We start from the raw sequence: 15,843 nt of genomic DNA, 5'->3' as shown, positions 1-15,843 counted from the left end.
TTCACTTCTAGGAGCCTTCATATGGTAAAATACAACTTTAGAGATTTCAGACCAGCAGTCTCAGATAGTTATAAAGCCTGAACTTAAATGTGGTACTGTTCATTCTTCTGATCCCCTCTCCCCAAAAGTGGCTATGCTGCCCTTCTGACAAGTAGCATCCTTGTCTGGAATAGCACTGATTTTAGATAAGTTTGGCGAAGATATGGGAGGGAGCAATGCTAAACAATAAAGGAACCAGCTGCCCCAGCCTTGCTTTCTCTAGCACTCAAGCTAATGGTGTTAAACTTCATCTTACCCCAGCACTGTGAGTTTTCCAAGGAATCCTGCTTGTTTAATACTCGATTTGGGGGCAAAACACTCTATTTAAAACAAGCAGTAAGACTAAGAATTACATACAAGTGTTAATTTTTGGTCTTCCAAGGCATATAAGTAGTGACTTTCTCCTATTACCTAACTGGCTAAACTATTGCTCTAATTATCCAAAATTTCCAAGGTTAAGACTTAAGATACCCAAACCATTCACACCACTCTTTTGAGAACAGAAAAGAGGCCTATGTTAAAAGACTACCTCATCTGAAATGTCATTATGTCCATTGCCAACCCATGGTTCCTGCTATTTAGGCCTCATGGAGCCAGAAGCCTTAGAAATACGTCCTTGTGGCCCAAACCACAGGATGCCAGCCTGCAGGTTACAGTACCACTTGGCATCATGTAGAAAGGTAAGCTTTCCTGATAAGAACTGTTAAGTCACTACAGAAGAAAAATAAGTTCATAATACAAAAAGTTAAAGACTTTTTTTAAAAGAACAACCTTCTGGCCATACATAGCACCTGGTAATTCTAAATGATGGAACATGGTACATCTTCAGCATTTCCAAAAAGGAATGGAGGGTAAAATACAGGCAAAACCTAATAGCCATTTAAGAGGAACTTTTTCCTTTCAGAAAAATCCAAAGACAGCTTTAAAAAAATGGCTGACTACAAACATTATGCTTGTCATGTGGTCCCAATCAAAAGGCTCGAAGAACATGAAGTTAGCTGTGTCAATAGAACTGCTATAGATGATGGTAAGATTTTTTTTGGAGTGGGGGCAGATAAGTGGTATCAAGTTCTATTTCCTCACCCCCCCCAGCTCCATATTCCATAGTTATAGAAGTCTTAACCAATAAGAGGAGTAAAAAAAAATAAAAAATAAAGGAAGTTTCTACTCTGCTTCTATAACTTTTGGTCTGCTTTATTTCAGAGCCATTTAATCTTCCAAAGGTTATCTCTCCAAATTTGGGACCAAGTGAAAAACTTTCTAGTACTGCCAACCAGACTCTTGACCCTGACATCTGGAACATGAGTGAGCAAGGGTAAAATGGTGAACAGTCATAAATGAAGGCTTGGGCCCCAAGTCCTTCATAGTTATTCAGGACACTGCTTAATACCTAAGTCTTAAGACTCCTCCCACAAAATCATTCATCAAAACAATCAAAAAAGTAAATTTGAGAATTTCATCTGTCCCTGGAAGGGCAACTCAATAAAAAGGAGAAAATTAGAACTAAATTACAACAGTTTAAAGAATCTTATCTTATCAATACCTGGTCACTCTCCATAGAAAAAATTTACTGGTATAAACCAAAACTTGTAATCTGAAAGGCTGGGATTTATCCTATCTCAAGTGATTTCCTTTCTCTAAGACACAGCTTGTTATAATGGAGAACTCACTAGCTTTTCAGTCAGATTATGTTCAACTATCTGCCTTGGCCTTAAAGGAAGTTGCTTCTCAAACACATCTTCCTCATCCATAAAAGGAATAATACCTCCCTCATAAGGTGGATTAATACTAAATAAAGATGTATATGTTAGAGCAATGAAAGCTCCTTTAACAGATAAAGTCCAAATTGTGTTAATATCATGGTTTAACACAACAGCAGTTTCCTTGCATACAAGGCCAGTACAAATATTCAGTGTATTTTATATACAAGATACAATACATTTATATTTTATGTACCAGATACAAATATTGGTGATCTGAGGTTCTTTTCATCTTGTGACTGTCACCTTCCATACTAAGATTCCCAAGCTGCCACAGAAAGAGAATGGAGGTGGTGCAGCTGCCTCCTCAATACCTCAGCCCAGAGGAGTATACTTCTACTCACATTCCATTGGCAAAATGTAGTCACATGACCATACCTAATCATAAGGGAGGTGGGAATGTAGTCTGTGGCAGAACAGCCACTTCCCAGTAACAGACTACAGAAGGGAGGCACATATCTGTTGTCAGCTAACCTTCTCTGTAACAATATACAAAGGCTTTGTACTTGTATTACTTCTCCCTCGTCTCCTTCTTTCTAGATAACACACAGTATCATTCTCCTTCATTTGTTCTTAAGACATTCCCTACAAAAATGCTAGTTCGTGAAAGGTAAGGTAAATCATCTTATAGAAGTTTCTGGAACAAATAGCAGAATACCTTTAAGTTGGACTCTCTTAAAGTGAGATGGCCACTAGGTCCATAAATATAGCAGATGCCTAAGCTTCAATTATGAATTTTTTTAAAAAGCAGTATTCATTGGCCCTGAGTACTTCATTTCTTTCCTAAATCTCCACATAGGACTTCAATCACTCAAGGACTTGATTACACAAGGTTCTTGATTCTGTGTAAGATTTTCAAGGAATAAAGCACTGATATAAAGGGGAAAGAATTAAACAAGGTCAGGATCCCCAACCCAACAAGCTTGAAGGGCACATCTAAGAGAAGAACAATCAATGGAGTTAACCACCACATAGTTAAACACACTCAGTTAACTACTGAGGGAAGAGAACTATTAAAAAACAGAAGATAAACACCAAAGACCCCGAATAGCAAAAGCAATCCTGAGAAGGAAGAAAAAAGTGGGGGGGATCTCAATCCCCAATTTCAAGCTCTACTACAAAGCCACAGTAATTAAGACAATTTGGTACTGGCACAAGAACAGAGCCACAGACCAATGGAACAGAATAGAGACTCCAAACATTAACCCAAACATATATGGTCAACTAATATTCGATAAAGGAGCCATGGACATACAATGGGGAAATGACAGCCTCTTCAACAGATGGTGCTGGCAAAACTGGACAGCTACATGTAAGAGAATGAAACTGGATCACTGTCTAACTCCATACACAAAAGTAAAATTGAAATGGTTCAAAGACTTGAACGCAAGTCATGAAACCATAAAACTCTTAGAAAAAAACATAGGCAAAAACCTCTTTAGACATTAACATGAGTGACCTCTTCTTGAACATATCTCCCCGGGCAAGAGAAACAAAAGCAAAAATGAACAAGTGGGACTATATCAAGGTGAGAAGCTTCTGTACAGCAAAGGACACCATGAATAGAACAAAAAGGTATCCTACAGTATGGGAGAATATATTCATAAATGACAGATCCGATAAAGGGTTGACATCCAAAATACATAAAGAGCTCATGCACCTCAACAAACAAAAAGCAAATAATCCAATTAAAAAATGGGCAGAGGAGCTAAATAGACAGTTCTCTAAAGAAGAATTCAGATGGCCAACAGACGTGAAAAGATGCTCCACATCACTTGTCATCAGAGAAATGCAAATTAAAACCACAAAGAGATATCACCTCACACCAGTAAGGATGGCTGCCATCCAAAAGACAAACAACAGCAAATGTTGGTGAGGTTGTGGAGAAAGGGGAACCCTCCTACACTGCTGGTGGGAATGTAAATTAGTTCAACCATTGTGGAAAACAGTATGGAGGTTCCTCAAAATGCTCAAAATAGAAATACCATTTGACCCAGGAATTCCACTTCTAGGAATTTACCCTAAGAATGCAGCACTCCAGTTTGAAAAAGACAGATGCACCCCTATGTTTATCGCTGCACTATTTACAATAGCCAAGATATGGAAGCAACCTAAGTGTCCATCAGTAGATGAATGGATAAAGAAGATGTGGTACATATACACAATGGAATATTACTCAGCCATAAAAAAAAAACAGATCCTACCATTCGCAACAACATGGATGGAGCTAGAGGGTATTATGCTCAGTGAAATAAGCCAGGCGGAGAAAGACAAGTACCAAATGATTTCACTCATATGTGGAGTATAAGAACAAAGGAAAACTGAAGGAACAAAACAGCAGCAGAATCACAGAACCCAAGAATGGACTAACAGTTACCAAAGGGAAAGGGACTGGGGAGGATGGGTGGGAAGGGAGGCATAAGGGCGGGGAAAAAGAAAGGGGGCATTACCATTAGCATGTAGAGTGTGGGGGACACGGGGAGGGCTGTGCAGCACAGAGAAGACAAGTAGTGATTTTACAGCATCTTACTATGCTGATGGAAAGTGACTGAAGGGGTTTGTGGGGGGGACTTGGTGAAGGGGGAAGCCTAGTAAACATAATGTCTTTCATGTAATTGTAGATTAATGATACCAAAATAAAATTAAAAAAAAAAAAGAAACAATTCTAAAAAATAAAATAAAATAAAATAAAAAACAGAAGCTCGTACAAAATAATCTATTCCCATCTATACCCTGACATTCAGTATATCAACTATTTTTGATAAAATAACTTTATTTTCTAGAGCTGGTTATCTAGAGCAATGCTCTAGTTCTGGTTTTCAACCAACTTTCCTCTTTTGGTCATCTCCTACAGTGACTCAAGAGACTTAAAAAAAGAGACTATGGATGATAAACATCATAATTGTAAGTCCTGATGAAAAGGTAGAGTAACTTTTTAAAACTAATATCATTAGTTCTATGATATTAACATAATTTTAATATCACTAATGTTACATTCTAAATCTTCAAAGATTCTTAGACAAATTTTTCTTTAAAAAAAAAGTTTTTTCTATGCTAAGTCCTCCTCTGCCACAGTAGAATGTAGGGAAATTCCTGATGACTTTAAATCAGGCTTTACAGAAAGAGCTGTCTAGAACTCTATCTGAAATGCTGCCAGCACACATCAAACTTAGGTCTTCCATAAAAATACTATCAAAATGACACTACCTCAATGTTCTTTCTACCCATAGGTCAGAAAAACTGATGGGGAAATTGTAGATTAAAGAGCCAGCAGACAGAAGATTTATTACTAAGTCTCTTAAAACTTTGGGAATCTTCAAAAAGACATATGCACCCGTACATTTATCACAGCACTATTTACAATAGCCGAGATATGGAAGCAACTTAAGTGTCCATCAGTAGATGAATGGATAAAGATGTGGTACATATACACAATGGAATATCATTCACCATAAAAGAAAACAAATCCTACCACTTGTAACAACATGGATGCAACGAGAGGGTATTATGCTCAGTGAAATAAGCCAGGCAGAGAAGGACAAATACCAAGTGATTTCACTCATTTGTGGAGTGTAACAACAAAGCAAAGCTGAAGGAATAAAATAACAACAGACTCACAGACTCCAAGAAGGGATACTGGTTACCAAAGGGAAGGGGTGGGAGAGGGTGGGTGGGGAGGGAGAGAGAAGAGAATTAAGGGGCATTATAATTAGCACATACAATATAGGTAGGTCACAGGGAAGGCACTACAGCATGGAGAAGACAAGTAATGGCTCTATAGCATCTTACTATACTAATAGACAGTGACTACAATAGTGTGGTGGGGGGACTTAATATGGGTAAATGTTGAAACCACAAGGTTGTTCATGTGAAACCTTTGTAAGATTATATATCAATGACCCCTTAATTTTAAAAAAACTATACTCTTTACATACTCTGAAAAAAAAAGAAGTGATATATATACACAATGGTACATTATTCAGCCATAAAAAAAGAAACCTACCATTTGCAACAACATGAATGGACCTAGAGGGTATTATGCTCAGTGAAATAAGCCAGGTAGAGAAAGACATACCATATGATTTCAATTATTTGTGGAATATAAAAACAAAACAAAATGAATAAAATAGCAGTAAACTCAGACACTGAAAAATGACTGGTAGTTACCATGGGGGAGGAGTTGGGGTGGGTTAAGTGGGGAGGATAAGGGGGATAAAGAGGCACAAAAATTCTCAATCATAATATAAGTTGGTCATGGGGATGGTATTACAGCATGGAGAATACAGCCAGTGATTCTATAACATCTTTCTATATTGACAGACAGTAACTACAGTAGTGAGGGTGAGGATCTAATAATATGGGGAACTGTGGAACCACAGTGTCGTATATTTGAAACCAATACAAGATTGTATATCAACAATATTTCAATTAAAAAAATAACTAAAAGCTAAAAAAAATGTCACCCTGTAATATAATTAGTTATAAGAAATACATATTTGGTCATTCTTAATGACCAAATATATATTTCCCAGGTATACTGGTCTTCATCCACAGATCCTGAAAACACTACAGAGCCTTAAAGATAAAACAGATGTTTTGTCATGTTAATGAGAGATTTTTGAGCTCCCCACCCAAGGGCAGGGCTAGAGGCTGAATCAGCCACTGGCCAATAATTTAGTCAATTATGACTAAGCAATGAAGCCCTCACAAAACCCATCAGAAGAGCTCTTGCTTTCGCACTTTCTCGCGCTCTCACTCTTTCGCTCTCTCACTCTGCTCTCCCTGCTTTGCTCGGCTGGCCCCTGCTTCTTGGTTGGAGAGAGCTTCTATGCTTGGGGAACCAGAACACCTCCACGTGCCACTGAGCCAGGCCCCAAGCTCCACGAGTATAGAAGCTTCTTTATTTGGGACCTTGCCCTACATTTCTCCATCTGGCTGTTAATTTGTATCCTCTACAGTATCCTTTATTAAACTGGTAAATGTTAAGTGTTTTCTGAGTTCTGTGAGCCACTCTAACAAATTAATCAAATCTAAGAGACAGGTCGTGGGAACTTCCTATCTGTAGCCGGTAGGTCAGAAGAGGGAACTGCTTTGGGGCTTGTGACCAGCATCTGGAGTGGGAGGTGGAGGGCAGTCTTATAGCACAGAGCCCTTAACCTGGGAATCTGGTGCTGTCTCTGGGCAGATAGCATCAGAATTGAGTTGAGTTCTCGGACACCATGCTGGTGTTTGAGAATTGCTTGGTGTAAGTATGTGTGGGAAGACACCCTCCCACATATTTACACACATTGGAATCAGGTCCGGGTACCCAAATGAAGTCATACCATTATTACCATTGTGTATAATATTGTTATCATTATATATGCATGTAGAAAAAAAATACACCATTGCATTTGGTGTCAGAGATGTCACACACCCCTTCAAGCATTCAACTCCCTTTTCTAGCTTTTTTTTTTCTGTCTAAATCTTAATCCTCACCTCATTTAAACCTGTCTCTAGACTCAACCATACCACAAACCTTCCTGAAGGAAGTCAGATTCACATGCTGCTCTGTATCTGCTATACCCCTAGCCTGGTGCTATGCATCTAGTAGATATTCAAATACTTGGTGCTTAAATTCAACCAAGACCCAACTTGTAACTGGCCAAAATAGTTCCTCTTAAGCTGAAATTTTTTATCGAACCTAGCTAATTTTAAAATAATGATTTTGGGGTTTTTTGCTAGTTTACTGATTAATTAGGTATATTTAAACAATTAAAAAGTAGAAGCTGTAACCAAATGAATATTTTCTGCCCTTAGGGGATGTATCCATACCTAAGTGTTTTATAGATCCTTTTCAAATGATCTTTTTTTATTTCAGTTAAAGCAGACAATAGAAGGAGAAAAAACACTTTTAGTATCTAGCACATTCTAGTATACATTGTACAAAGGAGGGTTACTGACTTTTTCCCTTAAATTGACATAAGATTTTTATCTCCTGATCTAAGGCCTTACATACATTTGGAATTTTTTTGAATTATGCTTTGGTTTATTAATACTATATTAACAGACTATAAGAAAACAAGAGAATGTTTCTAGAGAGAAAATGGCCCAAAAATACAAATATGCCTTCATCATATTTTAGGTATATGGAATCTTTCCCTAAAAAGACAGGTAGTCTGAATTGGGATAATCACATAATTTTATATCCAAACCAAGGTACTCTTGAACATCAAAGGGGGAATAATTATTCTGGGACAACCAGATACACCAGGTCAGTCACCCTTGTCTTAAGAGATAAAACATCACTTATCAGGCAGTTGTATCATTCAAAATACAGGTACCAGATCCAGTCAAATCTCACATCAAGAAGCTTCAAGCCCCTTTGCAAGAAAACACACTAAAAAACAAAAAAATCACTTTATTTGGCCTTTGCCATAACATTTGGTCAAAAAGACCAAATAAACTTTTTCTTTAAAAAAAAGAAAAAAGCAAAGTTTAAAAGTAATTGCCTGGAAACTTACCTAGATTCCTCAAAGTCTTGACTATTCCCCCTGTTCCCATAACAGGTGGCTTATGTCTCCACCTCCTTTCATTCTGATTTATTACTATTAAACTATAAGATCCTTTAGGGGAGGCATATTCTTGACTATGTACTAGTCCTGTACCCATAAAAAAGTCAAAATTGCCAGGTGAAGAATCTATACTTTACAGACATGGTGAGGTAAAAAACAAAAACTCAGTACTCTGAGCTAAAGATTTATACTGATTACCTTTCAAAAACCTTGGCAACCAGGTTCATTCATCTTCACCAAAAAGTCCTATCAAGGCAATTTAAATTTTTATAACTTAATTAGACTTTCCAGCTATACAGTTTCTTCCCTAAAATCAGGTTTTGGGGTTTCTACCCTTTTATTCACAGTATGAATTGTGGGGAGAAAATTGCTAAGGCTTATTACTCATGGCCTAGATATATATCAAAATATACCCCATTAGTTCTACATCTTTATCCTATTGTTGGGTCACACTTTATGGGCCTTTTTGTGCAAGCTTTCCAAGCAGCTGTACTATAAAACAGGGAAATAAAAAGTCTCAAATATTTTAGTCTCTTCTTCCCACATATTCTCTTACAAGATAGACGATATCTTATAGTTGTTTCAGCTCCTGGCAAAATACACCTGTGCTCTCCGGTCAAATAATCAAGTATTTACTGTGTTTGTGGCACTATGTTAAGAGCTGTGGTGGCCATGGTCCAGTATGAGGAAATAATGTTGACAACTATAGTAGAAGGCAATGGTTCTCAAACTTTAATGGGTATCAAAATTACTTGGAGGTTTATTAAAACAGAGTGTAGTTTCTGATTCAGTAGATCTGTTGTAAGGCTCAAAAGCATTGCCTCAAATTCCCAAGCAATGCTGATGTTACTGGTCTGGGACCACATTTTGAGAACCACTGGTGTGACACACAGTTTAAGTGCTGGGAGGGAAGGAGGTTATAACAAAACACAAGATCTTAATCCAGGCAGAGGTTAGAAGGCGGCTTCACAAAGACAATGACCCTTGGGTTTTAGACATTTGACTTTCCTTAAAACAACAGAACAGAAGAACGGCAGTATGGGAATTTTAGAACTGTTCAGTGCAAAACTAGTTAGTCCTTTACATACTTTTTAGTGGGTAAAATTTCTTTAATACAGTTCTGCCATTCTACCATCTTTTCAACAAACTTTTAAGAAGTTTCCCTTTCCTTACTTACATCTGTTCATTAAACCTTGTCAAAGTGATACTAACAATAGTTTGAAAACTTTGACTTACCATTTATATTTTAGATGCCAGCACCAGAAAGGGTCTGAGGGGCTATTTGTTGTTCAGTTTTGGGAAAAGGAACTACGTACAAGTCAATGAAAAACACAGGCAGAATACCTGGAGAGACTGAGATTCCAGCTGCTTGTGAAAAACAGGGATCCATATACAGCTGCTCTGGGCAGGCAGTCTGAGAGACTTCCTAAAGTGAGAAGGCTGCTAAAGGGACAAGGATTACACAGAGCTTACTGCTCAGGAGAAAGGACAGGTAGATAAAACTGTCCGGGAGCACTCTGCCCAGTATGTTGAGAACTTTCAGGATCTTCAGGCGCTCCATCCCCCTGGCTGGCTACTCAGCTCCAAGGCCCCCCACTGTGCCTTCCTCCCAGCCAGCCCACACCTGGCTCACAAACTGACAAACACTGCCCTGGCATCAGGCAAGCCAGAAGGAAGGCTCACCTACAGCAGCTACAAACGCAAAGCATAGAGGCTTACACCTGTGTGTTCAGCCCACTGGTTTTGGCAGTGTAGACAGGCATGGCAGCCAGGAAGCAGGAAACAGCTCTTTCCTCACCCCAGCCACCAGTACAGCTCTCCTGCGACCCCCGACATCGCTCCAGAGGCTGAGCAGCTCTAGAGAGTAGAGCTTCTGGGCACTAGAGGAAGCCACATACAAATATGAAACATCAAAGGAAACTGGTTCAAAGCAAAATCTCACAAACACCAGAAAAAACATCATGTGAGACTGAACTAATTAATCTTCCTGAAAGAGATTTCAAAATAAAAATCATTAACATGCTCCTGGAGGTATAGAAAAATATTCAAGAACTCAGGAATGAATTGTGGTCGGAGATCCAACTGTTGAAGAGCACAAGGGAGGGTATTAAAAGCAGATTAGATACAGTGGAGGAGACAATAAATGAAATAGAAATTAGGGAAGAGGAATACAAAGAAGCTGAGGCACAGAGAGAAAAAAGGATCTCTAAGAATGAAAGAATATTGAGAGAACTGTGTGACCAATCCAAACAGAACAATATTCACATTATTGGGGTACCAGAAGAAGAAAAGAGAGAAAAAGGGATAGAAAGTGTCTTTGAGGAGGTAATTGCTGAAAAATTCCCCAATATGGGGAAGGAGATAGTCTCTCAGGCCATGGAGGTGCACAGATCTCCCAACACAAGGGACCCAAGGAAGACAACACCAAGACATACAGTAATTAAAATGGTAAAGATCAAGGATAAGGAAAGACTATTAAAAGCAGCCAGAGAAAGAAATAAGATCACATACAAAGGAAAGCCCATCAGGCTAACATCAGACTTCTCAGTAGAAACCTTACAGGCGAGAAGGGAGTGGCATGATATATTTAATGCAATGAAGCAGAAGGGCCTCGAACCAAGAATACTCTATCCAGCTAGATTATCATTTAAATTTGGAGGAATTAAACAATTTCCAGATAAGCAAAAGCTGAGAGAATTGACCTCCCATAAACCATCTCTACAGTATATTTTGGAGGGACTGCTATAGATGGAAGTGTTCCTAAGGTTTAATAGCTGTCACCAGAGGTAATAAAACCACAGTAAAGAAAGTAGAACAGTTAATTACTAAGCAAATGCAAAATTAAATTAACTATCCCCAAAGTCAATCAAGGGATAGACAAAGAGTACAGAATATGATACCTAATATATAAAGAATGGAGGAGGAGAAAAAAAAAAAGAACCCTTATATTGTGTTTGCAATAGCATAATAAGTGAGTTGTTAGACTCTTAGATAGAAAGGAAGTTAACCTTGAACCTTTGGTAACTATGAAATCCATATACGGCTGCTCTGCAATATTTTTTTGCTACTGCAAATAAAGCCTGCAATAGCAACAAGTACATACCCATCAATAATCACCATAAATGTCAATGGACTGAATGCACCAATCAAAAGACATAGATCTAATATCTGAATTCAGCAAAGTTGCAGGATACAAAATTAATACACAGAAATCTATTGCATTCCTATACACTAATGATGAAGTAAGCAGAAAGAGAAATCAGAAAAACAATTCTATTCACAATTGCATCAAAAAGAATAAAATATCTAGGAATAAACCTAACCAAGGAAGTGAAAGACTTATACTCTGAAAACTACAAGACACTCATGAGAGAAATTAAAGAAGATACCAATAAATGGAAACACATCCCATGCTCATGGATAGGAAGAATTAATATTGTCAAAATGGCCATCCTGCCTAAACCAATCTACAGACTCAGTGCAATCCCTTTCAAATTATCAACAGCATTCTTCAATGAACTAGAGCAAATAGTTCTAAAATTCAGATGGAACCACAAGACCCTGAAAAGCCAAAGCAATCCTGTGAAGGAAGAATAAAGCAGGGGGGATTATGCTCCCTGACTTCAAGCTCTACTACAAAGCCACAGTAATCATGATAATTTGGTACTGGCACAAGAACAGACCCTCAGATCAATGGAAAAGACTAGAGAGCCCAGATATAAACCCAAGCATATATGGTCAATTAATATATGATAAAGGAGCCATGGACACACAATGGGGAAATGACAGCCTCTTCAACAACCGGTGTTGGCAAAACTGGACAGCTACATGCAAGAGAATGAAATTGGATTATTGTCTAGCACCATACACAAAAATGAACTCGAAATGGATCAAAGACCTGAATGTAAGTCACATAACCATAAAACTCTTAGAAGACAACATAGGCAAAAATCTCCTGAATGTAAACATGAGCAACTTTTTCCTGAACACATCTCCTCGAGCAAGGGGAAAAAAACAAAGATGAATACATGGGACTACATCAAACTAAAAATCTTCCATACAGCACACACCATCAACAGAACAAAAAGGCATCCTACAGTATGGGAGAATATATTTGTAAACAACATATCCAACAAGGGGTTAACATCCAAAATATATAAAGAACTCACACACCTCAACACCCAAAAAGCAAATAACCTGATTAAAAAATGGACAGAGGATATGAACAGACACTTCCCCAAAGAAGAAATTCAACTGGCCAACAGGCACATGAAAAGATGCTCCACATCGCTAACTATCAGGGAAATGCAAATTAAAACCACAATATCACTTCACACCAGTTAGGATGGCCAACATGGAAAAGAATAGAAACAACAAATGCTGGCAAGGATGCGGAGAAAGGGGAACCCTCCTACACTGCTGGTGGGAATGTAAATTAGTTCAACCATTGTCGAAAGCAGTATGGAGATTCCTCAAAAAACTAAAAATAGGAATACCATTTGACCCAGGAATTCCCCATTTAGGAATTTACCCTAAGAATGCAGGATCCCAGTTTCAAAAAGACATATGCACCCCTATGTTTATCGCAGCACTATTTACAATAGCCAAGAAATGGAAGCAACCTAAGTGTCCATCAGTAGATGAATGGATAAAGAAGATGTGGTACATCTACAAAGTGGAATACTATTCAGCCATAAGAAGAAAACAAATCCTACCATTTGCAACAACATGGATGGAGCTAGAAAGTATCATGCTCAGTGAAATAAGCCAGGTAGAGAAAGACAAGTACCAAATGATTTTATTCATTTGTGGAGCATAAGAACAAAGCAAAAACTGAAGGAACAAAACAGCAGCAGATTTATAGAACCCAAGAAGGACTAACAGTTACCAAAGGGAAAGGGACTGGGGAGGGTGGGTGGGAAGGGAAGGAGAAGAGGAATAAGGGGCATTATGACTAGCACACATAATGTAGGGGAAGGCAGTATAGCACAGAGAAGACAAGTTGTGACTCTATAGCATCTTACTATGCTTATGGATAGTGACTGTAATGGGGTTTGTGGTGGGGAATTGATAATGGGGGGAATCTGGTAACCACAACATTGCTCATATAATTGTATATTAATGACACCAAAATAAAAAATAAATTTAAATTTAAACTTAAGTTTAAAAAAAGACATATGCACCCCTATGTTTATTGCAGCACTATTTACAATAGCCAAGATATGGAAGCAACCTAAGTGGCCATCAGTAGATGAATGGATAAAGAAGATGTGGTACATATATTCAGCCATAAGAAAGAAACAAATGGAATACTATTCAGCCATAAGAAATAAATCCTACCATTTGCAACAACATGGATGGAGCTGAAGGATATTATGCTCAGTGAAATAAGCCAGCCAGAGAAAGACAAGTACTGAAAGATTTCCCTCATTTGTGGAGTATAACAACGAAGCAAAACTGAAAGAACGAAACAACAGAGGACTCACAGACTCCAAGAAGGGACTAGTGGCTATCAAAGGGGAGGGGTGAGGGAGGGAGAAGGGGATTGAGGGGTATTATGATTGGCACACATGGTGTAGGGTGGATCATGGGGAATACAGTGTAGCACAGAGAAGGCAAATAATGGCTCTGGATCTTACTATACTGATGATAATGACTGCAATGGGGTATGGGGGGGACACAGTAATATGGGTGAATTGTTTCTTCATGTGAAACCTTCATAAGAGTGTGTATCAATGACACCTTAATAAAAATAAATAAATAAATAATTTTAAAAAAGAACATTCCACTGCCTCTTTCTTTTTTTTTTATTTTTTTGGTCTCTCTGAATCCATAGTGATTTTGTCCAGGGCTGAAACCCTTTGGCAAGACAACCAGATAGAACAAGCAAACATCAGATTCAGTTTAGGGTATTAATCCCAGCCAGCTCCTAGAATGGCCCTGTATACATGCCCTGGTGTGTTTTTTTCATTTTCAAATACATTCAACATGACTGGAAAACCAATCTGAAAGAAAGCTCAGCAGGGATCTTAGATAAAGCAGGAACTTTCTGGATTGAACAAAGAAATGAACAAAGCACTTAAAAATAGAAAGAATAGATGTATGGTGCATTTTTATTTTAAAATCTCCACTGAAAGACAATCAAGGGTTTTGTTTGTTTGAAAGTTGGTGGGCTTGTTCACTGGTGCTAAATGGAACAGCTTTATCAGTCAAGAATCCTGTCACCCTGACAAGCCATTACTGAATGCAGTGAAGCCTGTTGGATTCTGGCTTGGTACCCAACTCCCCATCTCTCAAGCACTTAGCTGCTTCTTCCTCAGAAATTTCAGTCTGCAGGTATCTGAAAAGTCCTTATGGGTCACAGTAACAGTGTCAAAAATTTAACTAATTACTGCAATTTAGAGCCTGAAAAATCACATTTTAATTTAAATCACACTGGCCCGACCAATCTGCATGAATATGATAGCTTCAAAGGTTTAGGATTTCATAAAGATTACTTTAAAATATTCCTAACAATCTGAAACCAATTTGCCAAAACAGCAGCTTTTTCTAAAATGTTTTATGCTAAACTTGCAATGAAGCTTTCATTTTTAGCAATTATTTTTCAAGAAGCACTTTAACAGCTTGCTCCTCCACAGGAATCATCCAGGCCACCCAGGTGAAAGAATAGCTTTTGTAAATTCCAAACAGTGCCTAGGTCAGTGGTTCTCAATGCTAAGTGCACATTAGAATCATCTTGGTAGCTTTTTAAAAATAACTTCACCCAGCCCTTTCTGATTAACTGGTCTGGGATGGGAACTTGGAACAGTGTAGCTTTAAAGCTCCCCAGATGATTCTAATGTACAGACAAGATTATAGAGCCATGAGCCTAAAACAATGGCTTCGGCAAGCTCATATCAACAGTTCTTTTTAGGATCTTAATATGAACCAAAGACTGTGAAACACTGTCTTCAGTCCAAAGGCTGATAATTTAAAAAATAACAATTCATTCACAAAAATTACAAGTTATTCACATATAAATAAAATGTCCCACAGCCATAATCCTTTTCACTAAGGCCATACTCAGTTTTTGCTGTCATGATAGGTTGGTCTAAGTCACATTTAGGTTCTATAAACCACTAAACATCCCAATGTTCCAAACATCCCAATATTTCATCACCCAGACTGATCTCCCAGGCAGCCTCCTACACCTTGGATGGTACAAAAAATGGTCATATTGCATTTTTACTTCTTGATTTTGAAAAACAGTATCACCATAACTACCTGTAACGTCAATATCTTCCTTGTTTCCTGTCCAGCCTTCAAAGACCACAAGTTCCCTTTCTCCATAAAGCCTTCCCAGGTAACTTGGAGCCCCACTGATTTATTCCTAATACGAATTTACAGTCTCTGCCACCTTTTTAGCATCTGTTATACGGTCATTTAACCTTTCATTCTCTCTGGGGGCCTGTTCTCCTAAGCACCTGAAGGACAAGAACTATTTTATTTTA

General features: G+C 38.1%; 1 pseudogene; it reads left to right on the top strand.

Moving 5' to 3' along the window:
- Positions 1-2,413, top strand: LOC130679261 (gametocyte-specific factor 1-like; annotated as a pseudogene).
- The last annotated feature ends 13,430 nt before the right edge of the window (positions 2,414-15,843 follow it).

The sequence above is a fragment of the Manis pentadactyla genome, chromosome 10 (assembly GCF_030020395.1).
Source record: "Manis pentadactyla isolate mManPen7 chromosome 10, mManPen7.hap1, whole genome shotgun sequence".
Classification (NCBI taxonomy): Eukaryota; Metazoa; Chordata; class Mammalia; order Pholidota; family Manidae; genus Manis; species Manis pentadactyla.
Note: the sequence above shows the minus strand (reverse complement) of the source record. Positions and strands in the feature narration are given on the sequence as shown.